This window comes from Lethenteron reissneri, chromosome 24 (genome assembly GCF_015708825.2).
Source record: "Lethenteron reissneri isolate LAM-NWPU_2019-01 chromosome 24, ASM1570882v1, whole genome shotgun sequence".
Taxonomy (NCBI): Eukaryota; Metazoa; Chordata; class Hyperoartia; order Petromyzontiformes; family Petromyzontidae; genus Lethenteron; species Lethenteron reissneri.
This window is the reverse complement of record NC_083802.1, coordinates 19271289-19294166: the sequence shown is the minus strand read 5'-3', so window position 1 is coordinate 19294166 and position 22878 is coordinate 19271289. Positions and strand designations below refer to the sequence as shown.

Here is a 22878-nt window from a genome sequence, read left to right as displayed (position 1 = left end):
GGTCGTGGTTCAATCGGGGGGGGGAAGCGGGGTAATTTATTAATATCCGAGCGTGCATGTATTTATTTTCTCGCTAACTCTTACTGCAGGCAGCCCACAAGAGCCCGGAAAACGAGAGCGCACCCCGTGCACTTAACGAACGCTGATTGTTTACAAATGAGGTTCTCTGCGAGAATAAGATGCGCTCCCAGGGTTTACTCTGCAGCACAACAACGATTCCCCGTGTAACCTTCAACAGACTGGTGGAGAAAGTGTTGTGAGCGAGCACCCGGCACGCGAGGAGGTGGAATGGCTTTCGTCTCCCGAGTGCCGATGCTGACACATCGCACCAGGTACTCATTTGAGGCCGAGTCAACCTAGGCCAGGCCCCGAACCGATTCAGACAATCGTCACCGACGTTGGCTTTGAGCGGGAATCGAACTCGGTTCGCCGGGTTCGTTCCGCCGTGCGCAAACCATCACGTTGTCGCTGCCGCACGCGCTGACCGCCACGCGCGCGCACACACACGCGGCGACGAGGCAATCCGGAGCTTGATCGTCCCCGCGTCTCGGCGATGGGTCCGCGGGTGCGCGAGCGGCGGTGCCTTTGCCCCGGGCGGCCACGCAACCGCGTCGAGGCCGAGTCATTAAGACGCGCTCAGAGATAGCGCGCGATGGCGTGACCGCGCGTGATTGTGTGTGTCTGCGACTCTGTGTGTGTGTGTGACCATATGGGGAGCGGTAGTGTAGCGGTTAGTGCGCTGCGCCACGAACAGAGTTCGATTCCCGCTCACGGCCAACATCAGTGACGATTACCTGAACCGGTCCTTGTCCTTCCCTAAGTCGACTCAGCCTCAAATGAGCAACTGGTGCGATGTGTAAACATCGGCGGTGCGTGGGGCTGTGTAGCGCTACGAACATAACGACCGGGGCCTTCCTTTCACGGTCACGAACACGGGTGACGGTTATCTGAACCGATCCTGGACCTCTCCGAGGTCCACTCAGCCTCAATTGAGCACCCGGTGCGGTGAGTAACCATTGCCACTTGGGAGACCAAGGCGGCCGGGCGTGGAGCTGGTCACGCCACTCTCTCACGAACGACGCTGTCACGTTTGGCTCGCCGCTCTTCACGAGTGTCGCGCTTGGCACGATCATCAGTCGGGTTCGTGGTCGCGCACCGATGCCATCAGCCTCGTCGTCAATGTTGGCGATGTTTGTTCTCATCCGCTTAAACTGTTACACTTCGTTAAAGCGGCGTCACCTATTGCTCATTCGGGGGGGGGGGGGTGCGGCGGGGGGGGGGGGGGGTGAGTAACACGTAATTAATTTGTCCGCTCACACTAGCGACTTGTTTTACCCTCTAATTAGTAAACATAAATTAAGAGAGCGAGCGGCGCGCGAGTGCCGTAATTGCCTCCGGGACTCCGATAAACGCATCCAGAGCCTTTCCCTAATTGCGTCCCCTTTGACCCCCCCGCCCTTCGCCCCCCCCCCCCTCCCCTTCCCTTTAGCTGGCGTCTCCAGTCAAACAAAAACTTGGAGACGTAGACGTGGCTCCTGGCCAGGTGGCTCAGGTATCACCTTACTATTGTGGTGGCCGAGAAGTCACTCGAAGGATTCTGGGAAGTAGTTGGGCGATAGCCACTTCCGCGGGCGCTGCTCTCTCCCGCCTTCATTGGCTTCGTCTCATGCACGTGGCGCAGATAGCGCTTCTCTGTAAGAGGGGGGGGGGGCGGTTCTCTTTCTCCAGGGGTCTCAAAGTGTTAAAAAACAAAACTCTTAATAAAGGAACCGAGACACAGAAGAAGTGTCCAGGTGGCACAGAGGTTAGAGACGCTGAGTTGACACAGCAAAGTTGCTGGCTACAAATGCAGGCAGATGGTCACCAATGACTGCACAACAAAATTACATTTCTACAATACATGTGTAGTGGGTTCCACGGAGGAACGCCCTTGAACTTGGAGGCAACACGTTGATTCTCCATTCCAACAGACAGCCTCGATCGGCTCTCGGGACCTCCCTTTTATGTCCCTGAGCGTGACCTGGCTCCGCCCTCTGCCACGCCCCCTTCTAAATCCTTCTAGAAGGTTCTGGGCTATGCATCACGTGTCCCTCTCGCCACCTTTTGACCCCCCTCATTATCCAGTCCTGGTCACGTGCCCTCTCGGGTTCACCCAGACTGTCACGTCCTCAACTGCCCTCTCTCTGTCTCCAGAACCATGCCCCCTCGGGCCCCCTTCTATGCCATACGTGCTCTGGTGCCAGAGAGAGGCTCTAACATACACAGTTGCACCCTTCTCTCAGTAGCTGGCGCTAAACGCCGTAGTGGCCCAATATACGTCACTATACATGCATCTGGGTTGCCTCAATGTGGCTAAATTCCAGCTCTTAAAGTAGTTTTTTTTAGCTGTCATACGACGCTGGCAGAAGTGGGTGGCAAAGTTATGTTTCTTCACATTGTGGACCAGGTGTCACTGGGAGGGATATCAACAGTTGTTCTGTGATGTCTCCTTCCGCAGGTCGATCCTGAACGCGAATGTTTGCGCTGCTCACGCGACACATCCACGACTAGATTCTCCGTCTCGCGCTGTGAACGGAGAGAGCGAGCGCACATTCGGGGTCAGATTGGGGGAAATGCAAAACAGAGACAGAGGACCGAGATACACAGGGGGTGGCCGGGTCGTGCTGGGTCAGAAGCGTTGGGTCAGCACTGCTGAGAACCTGAGTTGGAATCCTGGTTTGAAGCCGCTTAGAGACGAAATCGGGTGCTCAGGTGTGACGAGTTGATTATGGTTCCACCACTGTCACCAATGACTGCACGCCAATGAATTTAAATCACGTGGTTTTGTTTGACAAGTGGTGGGCTTTCACGACCAAATATTCCGATTCATTATTCAGGTTGTGTGCATGTCGTACACCATCATCCACCCGACACAGCCAATTGATAACGTTGTCACGTGACGAACAGACACGCCGATGTATTATTACCGTTTCAGCCGTGGAGAGGACTGGCACAACAAGCGCGCCGTCTCTGTGTGTGTGTAGTGTGTTGTTCTCACGCACATCCGATTAGCACGGTTGGCCACGAGTGGTGCGAAATAAGTTCAAAATACTGTAGCATACGTACACATCTTAACGTGAGTCAGCGATCTCTGTCCCACGTGGGTTGTTACCACATGCACACAGCCTCTGCGGCCGATGTTTAATTATCTTAATGCGGCATTGACCGCGTGTGTGCGTGTGTGCGTGTGTGTCTGTTAAGGCAAAGGCGGTCGGGCGTGGTGCTGGCCACCCACCCCCTCGTGTGCCGTTCCGGCCTTCATAGGTGCTCGCTAACAGCACTTGCACCTACAGTCTGTTAAGGCTATATGGGGGATCTTTGTCTTTGTTAAGGCTACGAGGGGGATCTTCGTCTTGCCTTGTCAGCGTTCAATGAGTACCTGGTGCGGTGTGTAAACATCAGTGCTGGGGAGACAAAGGTGGCCGTGCGTGGTGCTGGCCACCCATCCCCTCGTGCTTGATGTGAGCCTTAATAGGAGCTCCCTAACACCACTTGCCCCAACAGTCTGTTAAAATACTATATGGGGGTAAGGTGTGTATGTTTGTGTCTGTATGTATGTGTAGTGTCGTAGGTCTCTTCTTCCTTCTCCTCGAGGCTTGTGTGTGTGCAGGTGGCGTGCGTCGCGCACACACTCAGTGGGAGACGAGGTAGTCGCTGGAGGAACCGTCCTCCCCTTTCATTGTTGTATTCACGCCACCAACTCAGGCCCACCCACTCTTTCTCTCCCACGACCACACTGCCGTACGACTCTGTCCACGTTGCACCGACGGCGTCGACCAAGACACCCAACCACTGTCCGGCCGCGCAATGATCGGGCCAAGGCGGCAGCGACGAAGGCGGCAGCGATGAAGGCGGCAGCGACGCCAACGAGACGAGACGAGTCCACTCCCAGAACCGACAGTCCGGAGCTCCCCGCTCTCCACCGCTGTTATTCCCCTCAGCACCGCTTGGCTCCGCCCTAGCCACGCCTCCCTTCTCGAACCCACCAGAGGGTTCCAGGGGCTTCCCCACGAAGTCTGCCGTGACCCTTGCCCCAGTTCCTCCGCCCTGCCGGCACACACACACACACCGTGTAGATGCTCAACGGCGTGTGCGCTAAGTGGCCACCTGCAGTTGCAGCTGCTATACAACAGTCAGAGCTGTGTCACTACACATGTATGGGGAGCGGTAGCGTCACGGTTAGCGCGTTGCACTACGAACCTGGCGACCCGAGTTCGATTTCCGCTCACGGCCAACATCAGTGATAATTATTTGAACCGGCCCTGGCTTGATGTTGGCCACCGACCTTCCCTTGCACCGTGTCGGCCTTCATAGTTGCTCCTCGCTAACAGCACTTGCCCCAACAGTCTGTTCGTTTAAAATGTTTCGCTGACATCCCCTCACTTACAACAGGCAGCAGCAGCCGTGCGGTGGTTGTTTCGTGTATTTGATAACACGATATAACACATTTTTTGTTCCTGGGTAGTAAGTGTTACTTCGTAATTGCTTATGCCTAGAAAATGGCGATTATTCCCCACAAACTTTGCTTTTGCGACCAGGACAGTGATATTTAGAAATTGACCTATTTTCAAAATGGGTGAATTTGTGTCTTTTACTTCAAATAAAGTCAGAAAAAAAAACATGTGAATCAAAATGAACATGCATTTATACTAAAGGAATACAAAAATGACTACAAAGGATTTAAAAGTGAGTTGTTTTTTAAGATTTACGAATATACTGTAAATTACTTTCACGAATCAGCCCCCAAATGTAGTCTCCCATCATGTTCTCGTTATACTATCCTTGGTAGCGGCGTTCAAAGTCCAGTATATCCTGGTGGAAGTGCTCACCCTGTTCCTCCGAGTACGCTCCCATGTTCTCCTTGAATTTATCAAGATGAGCATCAAGGATATGGACTTTGAGGGACATCCTACAGCCCATTGTGCCGTAGTTCTTCACCAGAGTCTCAACCAGCTCCACGTAGTTGTCGACCTTGTGATTGCCCAGGAAGCCACGAGCCACTGCGACAAAGCTGTCCCAAGCCGCTTTCTCCTTACTAGTGAGCTTCTTGGGGAATTCATTGCACTCCAGGATCTTCTTTATCTGTGGTCCGACGAAGCCACCGGCTTTGACCTTTGCCTCAGAAAGCTTAGGGAAGAAGTCTTGAAGGTACTTGAAGGCTGCCGACTCCTTATCTATAGCGCTGACAAATTGTTTCATAAGGCCCAATTTGATGTGTAGTGGTGGCATCAACACCTTCCGGGGGTCCACCAGTGGCTCCCACTTGACGTGGTTCCTCCCCACAGAGAACTCGGTCCGCTGTGGCCAGTCCCGCCTGTGGTAGTGCGCCTTGGTGTCTAAATCTTTTGTTGTCATTTTTGTATGACTTTAGTATAAATACATGTTAATATTGATTAATATGTTGTTTTTTTCTGACCTTATGTGAACGAAAATACACAAATTCGCCCGTTTTCTCATTGAAAATAGGTACATTTCTAAATATCACTGTCCTGGTCACAAAAGCAAAGTTTGTGGGGAATAATAGCCATAATAATAGGGGTTTCCTCTTTTTTCTGGAAACAAAACTGAAACCTTTTTACGAGGGATCATGTCTGCAACAACCACAATACTTGCGGTCAAAATGCAAACAAAAAACGCACTGTTAATATATGCATTGTCCTTGAAACGGATTGGTCCACACCAGAGACAGCTTTCTTTTGAGCCTCGACATGATTCCTTGTAAAAAGGTTTCAGTTTTGTTGCCAGAAAAAGGGGAAAAACCCTATTATTATATTTTGGTACTGGAAAAGGAGGTCTAATGATGTAGATGCTTACCCCGAGCCCTCATTACTTTGATAGTGGTATTGTCTTTGAGCTATACGCCTTTTGGCGTCCTCTGGTCTAGCACCAATTGAGACGAGGCTCAAAAGAAATCTGTCTCTGGTGTGGACCAATCAGTTTCAAGGACAATGCATAAATTATCAGTGTGTTTTTTGTTTGCATTTTGACCACGAGTATTGTGGTTAATGCAGACATGGTTCCTTGTAAAAAAGGTTTCAGTTTTATTGCCAGAAAAAAGGGGGAAACCCCTATTATTATATTTTGATATTGCAAAGGAGGTCTAATGATGAATAATAGCAATTTTTTGTACTTTTGAGACATAAGCAATTACAAAATAACACTTCCTAGCCAGAAACAAAAAAATGTGTTGTTACACAGTGTAACCAGCGCCTTTAATTCTGAGGAGTTCTCCAAAGGCGATACTGCGACGTCGTCACGAACTTGAATGCAGATGAGATGGGGAAAAAGTAGGTGTCGTGTGCCGTTCTGCGGCCTGAAAGCTTTTTTAATTTAATAAACGAGCGATTGTTATAAATACAAAATAGGAATACAAATTGTGATGATGATGATGATTCATAGCTGTTCCAGGATAAGCAATCTAAAACATATTTTTTTTTACGTAAAAGGTTTGGAGATGAATGGAAGGCGGAGATGATTCGCTCGGTGGGAGTGAAGCTTAATCTGATGGGGTGATGTGAGAGGTAATGTGGGCGGTGATGGGGGCGGTGATGGGGGAGGCGATGGGGGCGGTGATGGGGGAGGCGATGGGGGAGGTGATGGGGGAGGTGATGGGGGCGCTGATGGGGGAGGTGATGGGGTAGGCGATGGGGGCGCTGATGGGGGAGGTGATGGGGGAGTTTGTGGGGGGAGGTGATGAGATGGGAGAGGTAGGAGAGTGCGTGGATGGGAGTAGAGTGAGACGAGAGGGGAGAGGTAGGAGAGTACGTGGATGGGAGTAGAGTGAGACGAGAGGGGAGAGGTAGGAGAGTGCGTGGAGGGGAGTAGAGTGAGATGAGAGGGGAGAGGCAGGAGAGTGCGTGGAGGGGAGTGGAGTGAGACGAGAGGGAAGAGGTAGGAGAGTGCGTGGAGGGGAGTAGAGTGAGACGAGAGGGGAGAGGCAGGAGAGTGCGTGGAGGGGAATAGAGTGAGACGAGAGGGGAGAGGCAGGAGAGTGCGTGGAGGGGAGTAGAGTGAGACGAGAGGGGAGAGGCAGGAGAGAGCGTGGAGGGGAGTAGAGTGAGACGAGAGGGGAGAGGCAGGAGAGTGCGTGGAGGGGAGTGGAGTGAGACGAGAGGGAAGAGGTAGGAGAGAGCGTGGAGTGGAGTAGAGTGAGATGAGAGGGGAGAGGCAGGAGAGTGCGTGGAGGGGAATAGAGTGAGACGAGAGGGGAGAGGCAGGAGAGTGCGTGGAGGGGAGTGGAGTGAGACGAGAGGGAAGAGGTAGGAGAGTGCGTGGAGGGGAGTAGAGTGAGATGAGAGGGAAGAGGTAGGAGAGTGCGTGGAGGGGAGTGGAGTGAGATGAGAGGGGAGAGGCAGGAGAGTGCGTGGAGGGGAGTAGAGTGAGACGAGAGGGAAGAGGTAGGAGAGTGCGTGGAGGGGAGTAGAGTGAGATGAGAGGGAAGAGGTAGGAGAGTGCGTGTAGGGGAGTGGAGTGAGATGAGAGGGGAGAGGCAGGAGAGTGTGTGGAGGGGAGTAGAGTGAGATGAGAGGGAAGAGGTAGGAGAGTGCAGTGGAGGGGAGTAGAGTGAGATGAGAGGGGAGAGGCAGGAGAGTGCGTGGAGGGGAGTAGAGTGAGATGAGAGGGGAGAGGCAGGAGAGTGCGTGGAGTAGGGTCTATTTATGTGAATTGATCACACGGGGGCATCCCTGCCGCGCAGATTCATTGCTCGCTGCTCATCTTGAGCGACACGGGGTCCCAGGGGCACATGTGCCGTCCTTGCCCGTTATGGGAGTCAGACTTCGGTACTACGACTGCAGATGGAGCTAGATGAAGAGCAGCATGAGAGAAGGAGACTTATTTTCAGAAGGGTCCTGCTACATCGGGATGTTTGGCCAGTTACCGTTGTCAGTGTTTGTGGCTTGCTCCGCACAGATATATACAATAATCCATCGCTGTGCTGGCATCCGCTGCCATGTATTATCTTTGTCGTCAATCCATTATTGATTTATCAACAACGGATGAAGCGTCTCCCTGTTGCTGCCGTTCGTCTACATCGGCGCCACTGAATCAGTGGTGGAAATTCCACATTGCCTTGGTGGAGTTAGGGATTGCGGTCGAGGTTAGGGTTTGAGAAGGAATGTGCAAGAGGGACTGGCTCTGTGTGTGTGGGGGGGAGGGCGGGATGAACTTCCCTTGAAATTCGCGGGGTTACGTGGGTTTGGTGAACGAGCGACGGAGCAGTGAGCCGCTCAAGCCCACAGCCACCCCTCCCCCTCCTTGCTCCCTCCCCCCCGAAGCTATCCCCCTTCCTACATCTGCCCCCCCACCCACCGCCCCCCACAACGCTCCCCGTCCCCGTCGATTGGACGTGAGGCAGTGACGCGAATCCGAGCGAGCAACGGGCGGCAGTGGACCTGATCCGCTTCATCCCCCCTCCACCCCCACCCCCCACTTCATTCACCCACCCCTCCTCCTCCTTTCTCCCAGATCCCTTCCCAGGTCCCCACACTTAACCCTCGCGCTCACATCTCCGCCCCCACCTCCGCCGCCTCCCTCACCCCCTCCCCTCGTCTCCTTCTCCCCTCCCCTCCCCCCAGGTCCCTCTCAATTCTCGACCCCTCTCCCAACCTCCGTGGCAACACGTCCCGGCACTCTCTCTCGCCGTCTCTCAGTCTCTCCCTGCCGCTCTCTCCATCTCCCTCTTCTCTAGCCCCCCGCTCTCTTGCTCTTAATCATTCTTCCTCTGTCGCTCTCTCAGTCTCTCTCAGTCTCTCTCTCGCTATCCCGATCGCTCTGATTTCCTCTCCCACGCTCTCTCCCCGCTCTCTCCACGCCGCCTGTTCCTACACTCGCGGCGCCATCGGAAGGAGCGCAGCGCCAAGTGCAGTTTGATGATGAGGGTTCCTCTTCTCAGCGTGGGTGTCCATCGCATTCCAGACAGACAACCAGACACACAGATAGACAACCTGGCACGCAGATAGACAACCAGGCACGCAGATAGACAACCAGGCACGCAGATAGACAACCAGACACACAGATAGACAAATAGACAGACACATGGATGGATATACAGACAGATGGACATACAGAGAGAGCAATAGTTATGTCTACACACACAAAGCTATATAGATGATTTTCCAGTTATCGAGATGCATATACACATACAAGGCCAGATATATGGATACGTGGACAAACATATATTTGCATGGACAGTTACTTCCACAAATTGTACATCGACGTAGATAGAAAGAAAAGCACACGGGGTGTATGGGAAGAGACCTAAAACAACAACTGGGACAGACCGCTCGAATAGACAGGTCGACATTGAGATTGCTCGCTGGACATATATGTGTGTGTGTGTCTCAGTAGACAGACACGCGGCTGTATATGGAGGCAAGTCGACGGACGGCGGAATCGATTGACAGGCTGCGATAGTTCATTAACGTGATTCAAGGTGAGACAGCGAATCTCCGTGCTCTGCCCGAGTCTCCCTGCCAAAGGCGCTCTCTCAGCGGCTATTTAATTACTGCAATCAGACCACTAATAATCATCGTCGTCGTCGTCATCATCAAGACAATTAGTACACCGTGAGCCCATCGCGTGCAAAGAACTCAATTCCGCGAAGCGGCTCCTGAAGCGGTGTCCGAACTTCACGGAGGAGGTGAGAGGGACGAGGTGAGCGGGACGAGGTGAGCGGAGACGACGGAGGCCCCCATCGCCAGGTGAGCGCAATTCACGGGCGCGCGCGCGTATGGGTGGAGGACGCGCGGGTGAGCGTAGAGTGTTGGTAGGGGGCGGGTGGATGGAAGGTTGGGGGTGAGGTGAGTGGGGTGAGCGTGGGTGAGGGGTGAGTGCCAGGCGTTCGTTCATTCGCGAGACGCGGTGGGCGCGCGCGTGCAGTTGGAGGGGAATCGCGCCACGTGTCAGGCTTGCCCGTCAATCGACGTGGGCTGGCTAACACAGCACTTGCCCACCCAGCTTATGCAGGCTTTGAGGGACATCTTTGTGTATGTGTGTATTTGTTGGCCTTCATAAGTGCTCGCGAACAGCACTTGCCCCAACAGTCTGTTAAAGCTATATGGGGGATATTTGTCTTGGTGTGCCTGTATGTACGTGAATGTGTGTACATGCGTGTTGTGTGAGAGATAGCACGTACGTGTCGTTGTGTGTGTGTGTTGTGAAGGCACGTGTACAAGTTCGTGTGTGTATGTCATTATGCGCGTAGTTGTGTTAGTGTGAACGTACGTGCCTATGTACGTAGGATTGTATGTGTGTGTGGGGGGGATTTGTGTGTCGTGTGTGCAGTTGCGGGTTGCCTTAATATGTACTCCGTGTATTGTATGTGTGTATATGTTTACATCTATGCATGTGTGTACGCGTTGTGTTGTGTTTGCACGTGTGTGTGTATGCTCTATGCGTACAAGCGTGTGTGTGTGTCTATATATGGGGAGCGGTAGCGCTGCGCTACGAGCCCGGCGAACAGAGTTCGACTCCCGCTCACGGCCAACGCCAGTGACGATTATCTGAGCCGGTCCTGGGCCTCTTCTAGGTTGACTCAGCCTCAAATGAGCACCTGGTGCCGTGTGTGATAAACATTACCACTGGGGAGACAAAGGCGGCCGGGCGTAGTTACTGGCCACGCCACCATCTCATGTGTGCCGTTGCGGCCTTTAATTCGTGCTCGCTAACAACAGTCTGTTCGAGGCTACATGGGGGATCTTTGTCTGTGTGTCAACCCACACTGCCTTTCTCATGCGTAATTCTGGCCTTAACAGGTGCTCGCTTACAGCACTCGCCACACCATCTGCAAGTAGGGCTAAACGGAGATCTCGTAGCTGTTGTGCGAGAAGCTCTCTGTGTGTGTGTACGCTCACAGGATCGCGCGCGGCTTTCATTATTTATCGGCCTATTCGTTATGAGCACGCAGGGCTGTGTGAAGCGGCGAGAGAAATCGCTTCGTATGACCATTATTCAAAATGCCTCCGCTCTCCTTTATGCGACGTGCACGTGTGAGTGTGTGTTAGTGGGCTCGTGTGTGTGTGTGTACGAGTGTGTGCGTCTCTGTGTGTGTGTGAATCAGTGGGGAGCAGTAGTGTAGTGTTAGCGCGCTGCACTATGAACCCGGAGACCCGTGTTCGATTTCTGCTCACGGCCAACACCAGTGACGATTATCTGAACCGGTCCTGGACCTCCCCTAGGTCGGCTCAGCCTCAAATGAGTACCTGGCGTACTGTGTAAACATCGCCACTGGAGAGACTAAGGCGGCCGGGCGTGGTGTTGACCACCTGTAATCCCCCCCATGCGCCTTGCCAGGCGCCTTCATAGGCGCTACTCGCTAACAGCACTTGCCCCAAAACTCTGTTAAGGCTATACGTGGGGGGGGGGGGGGGGTCTTTGTCTTTTGTGTAACGCGCGCGTGTGTGTAATTGGTCTCCCGCCTGTTTACGATGAGCTCTTTACCAATGGTGTTTTTTCTTGCTAGAAATCCGCGCAGCGCTCTTCGTGATGGTTATTAATGCGCCGCGAATATCCTCGACTCACACGGTCGGGCAAAGCCTCGATAGAAAACTGCGCCTGTGATTAGAGTCCGCGTGCTGTCACATCTCAACTCAACAATAAACTATGCTTTTTCATTCTACCAGGTAAGGCCCATTGAGCTATTTAGCTCTATTTAAGAAGGGACCTGGGCAACAAATGATAGCTGAACAAAGTGGCTTATCACGTGCGAAATTATAGCAGCCGAACTCTCTAAACGCGTGATGTTGATTCGAAATGTGGAGGGCGAAACCGGATGACCCGGAGAAAAATCCACGCGACCACGGAGAGAGACGCAAACTCCAAATTTACGGCAGCAGGCGTCAGGGTTGGGGATCGAACCCACGAACTCCTGTATACCAGGCGAGGTCGTTAACATCTCGCTACCGTGGCGCCCACACTTCTCGTGCCATTGATACAGCCACGAGCAAACCCAGGCGAGGCGGGCAGCTCCAAGGTAAGAGCCGTTGAGATTCTTGGGTCGAATCTCCCTCCAAGTATAAGAAGGACCACCGCGGTGCCCGTTGGTCGCGTGTCTTTTGTTGTTGCTACTTAATAATTCACGAATAAGCCACGGTAATTTGAACGCGCCCGATATGACGTTCCACCTAAAGAGACGGAGCGATGGAATCAGTGCATGCGCTGGGTGGAATTGTTCCGTCGCAAGGTCGTGAAAGATGGTGGCGGCTTGGGGAGGCCTTCATCCAGCAGTGGATTGACCACGGTTGGTGATGACTAATTTACACGTCGGGGTTATTTCGACCATACTTCACCATTCCTGGTCAGTGCGGGTTAGTCGTAATGGGTGATGTTTACGCAAGGTATTTGCTACTCAGTGAAGGCTGAGTCGACCTAAGCGAGGTCCAGGACCGGTTCCGGATATCGCTCGTCGCCAATGGCGTGAGCCCCACGGACGAGAATCGAACTCAGGTGGCCGGATTAGTAGTGCAGAGCTGTAGGCGCTTCCTCCACCGCTGCGTAGACATCCACTCACCCTGCCTGAGATTCCACTGAGGTTGACATTTAAATCAGTGCCGTTCAACGCCGCGAGTCCTAGAGAAGTCAGTACCATCTAGGATGGTAAATGCTGCCAATATCCACGACGGGCACAAAGACAACTGTGTATTTATTTTCTGTTTGCATAGACGCACACTTCATGTGTGATTCCGATACCCCGTAGACGTTTCGTATGGCGAGCTTTACTTTATTACGAAACCATATTCTCTTTCAAAACCAATACTACAGGTACACTATTTGTTTTTGTTTTATAAAGAACTACTACAGGGAACATTGCTATCGTACAGTTTTGTCATTTGGAGGTAATATTGTTCAAGGAAATCGTCGGAAGCATTCGCCACCATGGGGGGTACCGATGTAAGTGACATCTCTGAGCCAATGGTTCAAAAGCCGCAATCCCTCTTTGTGTGAGTGACCTCCAATTAACGGGCGCGCTGGAGCGTGCCAGTGACCCAGCGCTTCGGGAGCAGGGGTTGGTGGTTCACGTAGGCGCAGGGGGCGATTGGACGGGCTTGGAGGAGGAGGGGGGGGGGTAGGTTGGGTTGCTTAGCAAAATATTCCATGAAAAATGAATCCTGCATTTGAGAGAATTGCCCCTTCTGAAAAGGAGTCTTGCATGATTAATACTGTGCCCCCCCCCTACACACCCATAGTTTCACAGTGCCATCTGCAACACCCCCGCTTTTACTCTAAATCCACCAAATTTAAAGGACCTCTTCCCCCCCCCCTGCCACCTTCTTTGTCTCCCTGCCCCCCCTCCCCCAAAAGTATCCGCTGAAGCCCGCACGACTTAATCAGGCTTTGCCTCGCGTCTCTGCAGGACACCACGGCGCGCGGATTGTTCGCCGCTGCACTCACATCCAATTCCATTCAATTTAGTTCAATGGGTGGCAGCTCGCAGCATCAATATGAGGATGGCGAGGGGGAGGAGGAGGGGCAGGGAGTAGGGGGGGGAGGCGAGGGGATGGGTAGTATGGGGGAGGAGGATAACATTTTGTCCAATTGCAGGTGACACGTGCTGGCGGTTGGAGTTGATTAATTGGAACGGGGATGGTCGCGCGTGCTGATAATGATTTGGTATTAATAATAATGAATTAACAATGCCCTTTATTTACCCATGAGAACCTCATTAATTCTAAAAGGCTCATTTTCAGAAGGGCCCTGCTACGTTGGGAACGTTCTGGTCAATAGGAATGCCACCACTTCCGGAATGAACCCCGTGACACGCACGAGTCGCAACCTCTTCAAAGCTCTGCACAGATGGATGCAATGATCAATATGCTGCACGTGCTTTTTTCTTCTTGTAGCCAGATCGCGGCCCAAGCCGACAACGCCTGGTTATTCTCAGGGGGGTTCTCATCACAGGAGTAATCAGGGTCAGAGCCCTCATTTAGCTTCCGAGATTTAGCGCAGAAATATTGCTGCTGCATCCACCGGGACCGGTTTTGCAAGTAGACCTAATCGATCTCGCAGCTAGGAAAACCATAAGGGTGGAGTTTGGTGGAATGTGGTAGAGTTTGGTGGAGTGTGGTGGAGTGTGATGGAGTTTAGTGGAGTATGATGAAGTGTGATGGAGTTTGGTGGAGTGTGGAGGAGTGTGGAGGAGTTTGGTGAGGCTTGGTGGATCTGCATAGCAGTGGAGAGGCGAGGCCGCTGAGACGCCCCATGACCTTGGTGTGACCGGCGAGGAGGCGCTGTAGCCGTGGCCTGCTCCAAGGTCCCGAGTGTGGCGAGATTGGGCGCACTCCTGGTGACGCGGTGATCGTGAAGAATGAAGCGAGGGCCCGGGGCGGCAACTCGATGTTGATTGTAGGTGGTGGAAATCAAAAACACAAGGCGGGGGGGGGGGGTAGCTGCGTGCGGGAACTGATGGGAGCTGCCCCCCCCCCCCACCTCGCCCCCCTCTGCTTTCCTCCCCTCGAACTCCCCCCCCCCCTCCGCCCTCCAAAACCCCGTGAACGAAGCTATCACGAATTGGGGTCGCGATAGCTCGCGATTGGGAGGTCGCCCCCCCGGGATCGTCTAAACGCGATCATGTGAACGCGTCGCGTACCATTCGCGGCACGTGCCCGTGGCCACTCAAGCGCGCAGCCGCTGCTTTGGACATCTGCGGCAGCCGTGATAAACACGCGCGCCACCCCCCTCTCTCTCTCTCTCTCGCGCGCTGTGTGTGTGTGTGGCTGCCGCATATTTCTGCGATGCGGATTTCACGACTCGTACACCTGTGGGATTTGGGTGTCTCGAGCATGGTGTGGGCGTCCCCTAGGTCGATTCGACCTTAAATGAGCGGTCGCCTCCTTGCTGGCGTGGTTAAAGAGGAGACGGTTGCGGGCCCCTAGTGGTGGTGACGCTCGCGGCTGTGACGGTGGCTGTGATGACAGCATTGGTTTTGGTGTGGTGGTGGTGATGATGGGTGGTGGTTGTGGTGGTAGTGAGTGGCAGCGTTGTTGAGAGTTGGTGAGTGCTGGTGATGGTGGTCTCGAGCTAATTGGCGAGCTAATTGTGCCGACCTTCATAGGTGCTACTCGCTAACGGCACTTGCACCAAAAAAACCTGTCAAGGCTGCACGGAGGATTTTTGTCTTTGGTGATGACGATGATGCTGGTGATGGTGGTATTGAGAATTGGTGAGCGGCTTTTCTGTTAATGGTGGTTGTTGTTGTTGAGTCGAGATGTCGGCAAGGCGAGCGATGACAGTGGTGGTCACAGCGGTGTTTGCGGTGAGGGTTGTGTGCATAATTGGTGAGTTGTGGTGGAGGTGTTAACAGTTGCAGTGGTGGCGGTGGATGCGCTTGTGGTGGTAATTATTGTTCTTGTGGTGCTGATTGCAGTCATGATGTCACAATCACACACACACGATGCCGAGAGAACGATTGGAAATACATTTTGTATAAACAAAATATTTTTCGAAAGTGGCTCCATCAACTCGACTCAATGCACCTCCTCTCTCATCAAGCGCTCCTTTTCCTGACCACGCGTGGCGCCTTTGGTGGCTTGACGATCGTCTCCACAACTCCTCACCCCCCCTTCCCCCCTGGGATCAGGAAATAATTGGGAGAGAGGCGAGGAGAGCGGCGAATGAAAACAAAAACAAATCGCGCCTCGCGTGCTGACGTCCCCGTCCAAGCCGGCGTCATTAACTCCTCGTTAGGCGCGCGATCTTTAATTTGGACAAAACTTCTCTTTACGGGTGCACCACTCGGTTGCCTCTAACGAGTTAACGTCATGAGGGGGGGGGGGGATGGTGCCCCCTAACCCTCCTCCCCCGCCTCCTTGTGGGTGGCTGAAGAGGGGCACCAACTGGGACTCGCTTTTCATCGCGGATTGAGAGGGGGATTTGGAGGGGCGAGCGGTCACAGATGGGGTCAAGGTGTTCCCATGCAGCCAGCCTGAGTGTGTCTGCTGGGGTTTGTGTGAATTTAGAGTAAGTGTGTGTGTGTACATACAGAGAGTGCGTGTGTGCGGCACGTTAGTATTAGTGTAGGGGTGTGTGTGGGTGTGTGACTGTTGGGGTACGTGTGGTGTGTGTGTAGTGTGTGGGGTGTGGATGTGTTGAGATTGTGTTTGTTGTTGAGTGTAGGGGTATGTGTGTGTGTGTGTTTTGGTGAGTGTATGGGTATGTTGTGTGTAGTGTAGGGGTAGATGTGTGTGGGTGTGTGAGTGCAGGGTTATTTGTGTTGTATAGGGGGAGTGCGTGTGAGCGTAGGGGTAGATGTGTGTGTGTGAGTGTCGGGGTATGTGTGTTTGTCAGTGTAGGGGTAGATGAGTGAGTGTGTAGGAGTAGATGTGTGTGTGAGTGTAGGAGTATGATGATGACCAGGGGACGCCTTCATCCAGCAGTGGATAAATGGTGGCTGGTGATGAAATTAGTGATAAAAGGTGGTATGCACGTTCACCGATATGAGTGAAAGATATCAACGTTTCTGGGGATCAACCTGGTTCAGGAAATACCCAGATACAGGGCGAGAGAGTCGTGCGTGCACTGTGATGGGTAGATGCTGTGAGTTCCTTCAAAGGCGCTCGCTAGCAGCACTCGCCCCAACACTCCGTGGAGGCTATACGGGGGGTCTTTGTCTTTGCTGAGAGCAACGATCAGCTGGAGGCGGTGGCGGATGTCAGATCGTGCGCAGGTGACATTCGTCTCAACCACGCACAACGACTCCACAGAGAGGGAGGCCCCGTGACTAGAAGCATCTGGCAGCTTACCAGCGTGGGATCGAGCGAGGCTGACTGCCGATGCGAAACGCGGCGTCGTTGAAACCGGTTCCGAGTGTGTTTGCGTGGAGCACACGCCGTTGATGGCATGCACTCCCAGGAGATGGGATGCGGCTGATGGGATGTGTTAGAGAAATATATATATATGTTAACTAGATATGTGGACAAATATGCGAAGGAGGCAAATTGTCTGGTGGTGTGTCTCAGCGTGCGACTCGAGGCACAACTCGAGGGATGCGCGCGCGCTTCGCTGCCACCGCAGACCGGGGCGCTGCACGCGGCCGGTCTCACGTGGCCTCGGGAAGATAATACTAAGATAATAGTAATATAATAGTAATATAATACTAAGATAATGCTAAGATAATACTAAGATAATACTAAGATAATACTAAGATAATGCTAAGATAATGCTAAGATAATACTAAAATAATACTAAATAATACTAAGATAATACTAAGATAATGCTAAGATAATACTAAGATAATGCTAAGATAATGCTAAGATAATACTAAGATAATGCTAAGATAATACTAAGATAATGCTAAGATAATACTAAGATAATACTAAGATAATACTAAGATAATACTAAGATAATGCTAAGATAATACTAAGATAATGCTAAGATAATGCTAAGATAATGCTAAGATAATACTAAGATAATACTAAGATCATGCTAAGATATACTAAGATAATACTAAGATAATAAGAAGATAATACTAAGATAATACTAAGACAATACTAATATAATAATCGGGGGGCGAGCTTGGTCGGCGTGGTCCTGCCACACGGGAGGCGGAGTTGGGAATGTTGGGAACACCGCGCGATGGGGAATCTCCCTGCGAGATGCCGACCGGGAGTTGAACTCAGCGCTGACACCCCCGTGCTGTCAGCTCCCTCCACTCCCCACTGCCTCCCTCCCATTTCAACAAAACCCGCACTGACCAGCGTGGTGAAATATGGTGAACCCCCACACCTACACGGCGTGGGGAGGCCTTCATCCATTAGTGGATTGACCATGTAATGAATGGTATTTGTTTAATATAATTACTGCTTTGTATCGCTTACTTAACATCGTAGCGTATGTATTATATAACATTAGACAAAGATCCCCCGTATAGCCTCAACACACTGTGAAGGCTGGAACGGCACACGAGGGGGTGGGTGGCCAGCATTAAACTCGGCCGCCTTTGTCTCCCCAGTGGCGATGTTTACACACCGCACCAGCTACTCGTTTTAGGCTGAGTCAACCTAGGGGAGGCCCAGGACCGGTTCAGATAATCGTCACTGGTGTTGGCCGTGAGTGGGAATCGAACTTCGAGTATCCGATCGTACAAAATACCCAGGCAGGTGCTTAGTTTTGGTGGGGCTGATGGTAAGGCCCCATCTCTTAGTGGCACGCTCCAGTCTCAGCAGCAGCGTCTCCAACTCCTCCTCTGAATGAGCAGCTATTACCAAACCATCGGCATACATAACGCGGTTGACCAATAGGGAGCCATCCTCTTGGTTCTTTCGGTAAAGTCACGTAGAAGGGAAGTAATAAAATAATAAAAATAAAACATAATAAAATAATTCTCACGACGTTTCGGCTACAACGCAAGCAGCCGTCTTCAGGTGAAGAATGAGACACTACCAAGCTAGGAGCTTATATATAAGCTGGGTTGGAGGTGGAAGAGCGCCTTAACAAAAAGAATGTGCATATGAAGAGGAAGGGAGCCATCCCTTGATCGCACCCGGGCATCGATCAGCCTCCCATTATATCTGTACCAAATGGAAATTCCCCCGGTACAGCTATTGAAGGCTTCACAAACTACGTGGTCAAAATAGATGTTAAATAATGTGGGAGCCAGAGGACATCCCTGTCGCACCCCAAGGTGTACAGGGAAAGGCTCTGACTCCCGGCCACGTAGTTTTACCCGGGCCCGCTCACGGTCATGAAGGTCCTTAATGATTGTGAGCAGAGGGTCAGGGACTCCGAAAGCACGAAGAACAACCCAGAGCCCAGGTCTACTGATGGTGACATAGGCCTTGACCAGGTCAATAAAGCAGAGATGTAGGTCTTGTTGGAATTCCCTACACCTCTGCTGTTGCAGACGGACAGAAAATATGGCATCTGTGCAGGACCGCCCTTTCCTGAAACCGCATTGGGGCTCCGCAAGCCTCTCCTCAGCGTGCCTGGCAAGGCGATGTTGAATAATCCTTGCCAGGACCTTTCCCGGCACACTGAGGAGTGAGATGCCCCTGTAGTTGTTATACACACACATACACACACACATACAACAACAACCGCCATTCGCCACTAAGTGGCGATGATGTCACCACGACGCTTGTGCCAGGCCATGTGCACCTTGAGGCCATGTGAAGTGTCGAACGCCCGCTGGCAGGAGGTCAAGGGGCAGACACATGTGCCACGGGTCGACTGACCGAGATGACCGAGATGACTGGCTGATGCAACACCTGTGCCCCCTACTGTGCCAACTTGCTGTGCTTTAGCCACCCGGCGCTCCGCTCGTTGTTGTGAGCGTCGTTCCTCCGCCCTCCGTTGTTGTTGGAGGGCGACTGCCTAAAACTGCCCAGTAGCGTCCTTCACGAGCCTCCTCCACACACACATACACACATACACACATACACACACACATACACACATAAACCCACACACAGAGATGCAAATGGAACGGGCAACCATGGACAGAGCAGCAGCCTTCGCCTCCCGCCCCCGCTGCGGAGGGGAGGACCGCACGCGTCGCGGCCGTGATTGAAATCTGCCCGCGACCCGTGAGGCTGCGAGGCACGAGGGGGGTGGGGGTGGAAGACGACGCGGCGAGAGAGCGAAAGCAAGAATTCAGCCTGCGGTTTATTTTCTCGTCGCTGTTTCTACCAATTTCCAGGGAGGCCCGTGGGCCTCCTTTGAGTGTGGGGGGTGGAGGGGGGCGGGGCGGAGCTGGGGGGTTGACGGGCGGGGTGGGGGGGGGGGTCCTACGTGGATGGTTGATCGCTCTGTCCTGTCGGGACATTCATCCAGGAAGACGTGAGCAGAGTTCTTGTGTTTGCAGACGTGGTAAGGGCGAGCCACCCTTTCCCTCCAGCCCGCCCGACCACTCTCCCCCGACAAACCACCACCAACACGAACGACATTACAGCTAAATCTATATCTTGTATGTATACACACAGACAGCCCGGTCGTCAATAAACTGCTGGATGATACCCCTTTCCAAAGCTCTGCTCCCGAGATGTAACGATATCGGGCGAATTCCCGACGAATTCGGTGAAAGGGTGAATCGTCGTGGCTTGTGTCAAATCTAACCGTGTCCGTCCGGCCTCGCTGTGTACACGTGTTTGTTGAATTTCGTTTGCACCGTACGTAGCTAACCGTGCTAATCGGAGATGCAGTGTGTGGGTGCGATTGTTTCGTGTAAGTCTACGTGGAGCACTCTGTGTATTGTGACGTCGGGGAGGGATGATCTTTCAAGTGAGTTGGTGAGTGAGTGAGTGAGGGTGGAGATCGAGTGCAGGCTGCCTTTAAATAACATCGTTGCAACCGCCTGGACCACAGGACGGGTTCCCCAAGTGTGGAAGGATGGGCTCGGTGCGTCTCCCTTTTAGAGAAGTGGCTACGCACTGATTGTGACAATGAACCGGGGCATCTCCCTCCTCGGTGTGAGGCCGGCAACGATCCTGGCAAAGGATTATTCAGTATTGCCCCTCACCAGGCAGCGCGCTGACGAGAGGCTTGCGGAGCCCCAATGTGGTTGGGGCTCCACAATATTCTTTGTCTGCTCTAACAGAGGTGTAGGGAATTTCCACAGGACCTACATCTTTGGCTTAGTGACCTGATCAAGGCCTACGATACGATCTAGCGGCCGGGAATTTGGGTTATTCTTCATCCCTTCAAGGTCCCTGACCCTCTTTTCACGATCATTAAGGACCATCAGGATGTTGGGCAGATCCATTCCCAGGACACACCGTCTAGATGTGTAGATAGGAGATTAGAACACGTGTCGCTGCACTGCGCTACGAACCATGCAAACCTGAGTTCGATTCCATGGCACGGCTAACATCAGCGGGGAGTGATCTCAGAACCGATCTTGGGCCTCTCCTAAGTCGACTCGGTCTGAGATGTGTACCTGGTGTGGCCGTATTAAGACAAAACGCGGCGCCAAGTGGCATGTGGCCACACCACCTCCTTGCATCCCACTGGGATGTTTGCACACATCATTGATATGCGGTGCTTTTTATTCAAATCTAGAATTTTCTGGAAGACTTTGCTGTTTTTTCCTGGATTTTTCTGTTTGCGCGTAGTCACTTTAAGATGTTTCTTGTTCATATTTTTGTTTGTTGCGGTTACACCCGATTCAAGAGCCGAATGGCTCACAGGGCTCTACCGAATAAATGAAACTGAAACTGAAAACCTCCTCGTGCACCGCGCGGGCCTCAACAGACGCTGACGAGCAGCGCACACACCTCCGCCTTGGTTTCACGCGACACGCGCATGACGGAGACCCCTGTGTATGTTCGGTGCTGTTAGCGAGCACCTATTGAGGCCGCTTCACACACACAACACACCCCCTCACCCCCCCCCCATATGCAAAGCTAAGCAGTAGCGGCTCCAATTCATCAATCTGCCGGCACTTGAGCCGTGTTTAGTGTAGACTGTGCATTCAGTATCGTTCCCCCTTGCCTCCCTACCCTCCACCACCCCACCTCATCTATCTGCCCCCACCCTCTTCCCCCCCCCCCCGCTTCCCAGCCCCTAGCCCTGTCGGCCCTTTGCCCCTCTCCCCCCTCCATGCCAGAGAGAATCCCTAAACTCAGCGGAATGAGTGCGGTCTCCGTGGCAGATCATTAATGAGATGATCGAGTCTCGGAGACTCTGGCTGGGACGGCGCGTGTTTGTCACGAGTGTCACGGGCAGTGGAGGCCTCGGGTCCGAGCCCGGCACCGCTCGTGAAAAGCGAGGGCCCAGGGGGGGGGGGGGGTGGTGGGACGTGGGACGAGCAAACGGAATTAATTGTGAGTGATTAGTCCCCCCCCCAACCACCCCCTTGCTACCTCCACCGTGACCTTGCTCGGACCGCAAATGGAAATGATGCTGGCGTGTGCGCAAAAAACACAAACAAAACACAACACACACACAACACACACACACAACACACACACAACACGCACACACACAACATCAAATTCCACACGAGCCAGCCGCGTGCAGACACTGATGCCAGAGAAACATCGCGAGTTGCATTGTCTCAAGAAATGTATACAACTAATACACGTGTATATCTATTGTATGGTGTGTAATTCAGAGGCGTCTTGCAAGGCGTATCGGCCAGCGTGGAATAAATAGGCCAAATACCGCCGCCAAATCGGCTTTCTCCAGAGACGCTTTGGGTGAAGGCAATTCCCGCGGCAGTGGGGTGAGCGGGCAAGTGCAGGGCTGCGCCTAGACCCTTGAGTCGTGTTTGTAATTGACGGAGTGCAGTGGCAGGTCAGTGGCATCATTCCAAGTGGCGGGCAAAGAGAGCGCGCGGGCCTGGGGAGCCGCGATGGATGATGGTTGAGACTAATGACGGAACGGCAGCCAAAGTAGTGGAACGCGTTCCCGGGAACGTCCGGCCGGGGAGATGGAGCGATGGGACCGGCGCGTGCGTAAGATGTTAGTGCTTACACAGCACAGCAAGTCCTCATTTAAGGCTTCGTCGATTATGGTTAGGAATCGAACTCAGGTAACCAGGTTTTATAGCGCGGTGCGCTAACCACTGCACCACCGCTCCTTTGTCTCAGTTAATAACGATGCAGAGAATTGCACTCGGCTTTGCGATGCTGCTGATGCCACCGATGACTTTGCTGATGCTACTACTGCTGATGATGCTGATTCCTTTGCTGATGCTACTACTGCTGGTGATGCTGATGACTTTGCTGATGCTACTACTGCTGATACCGCCGATGACTTTGCTGATGCTACTACTGCTGATGATGCTGATTACTTTGCTGATGCTACTACTGCTGATGATGCTGATTCCTTTGCTGATGCTACTACTGCTGGTGATGCTGATGACTTTGCTGATGCTACTACTGCTGATGCCGCCGATGACTTTGCTGA

At 52.8% G+C, this 22878-nt stretch overlaps 1 protein-coding gene across 1 annotated transcript in view; it reads left to right on the top strand.

Moving 5' to 3' along the window:
* Positions 1-8606: 8606 nt before the first annotated feature.
* LOC133346752 (multiple epidermal growth factor-like domains protein 11) overlaps positions 8607-22878 on the top strand; it is a 104913-nt gene continuing 90641 nt past the window's right edge. Inside the window, 1 exon segment of the mRNA XM_061558603.1 lies at positions 8607-9740. The gene's annotated coding sequence lies outside the window, so the exon portion shown is untranslated.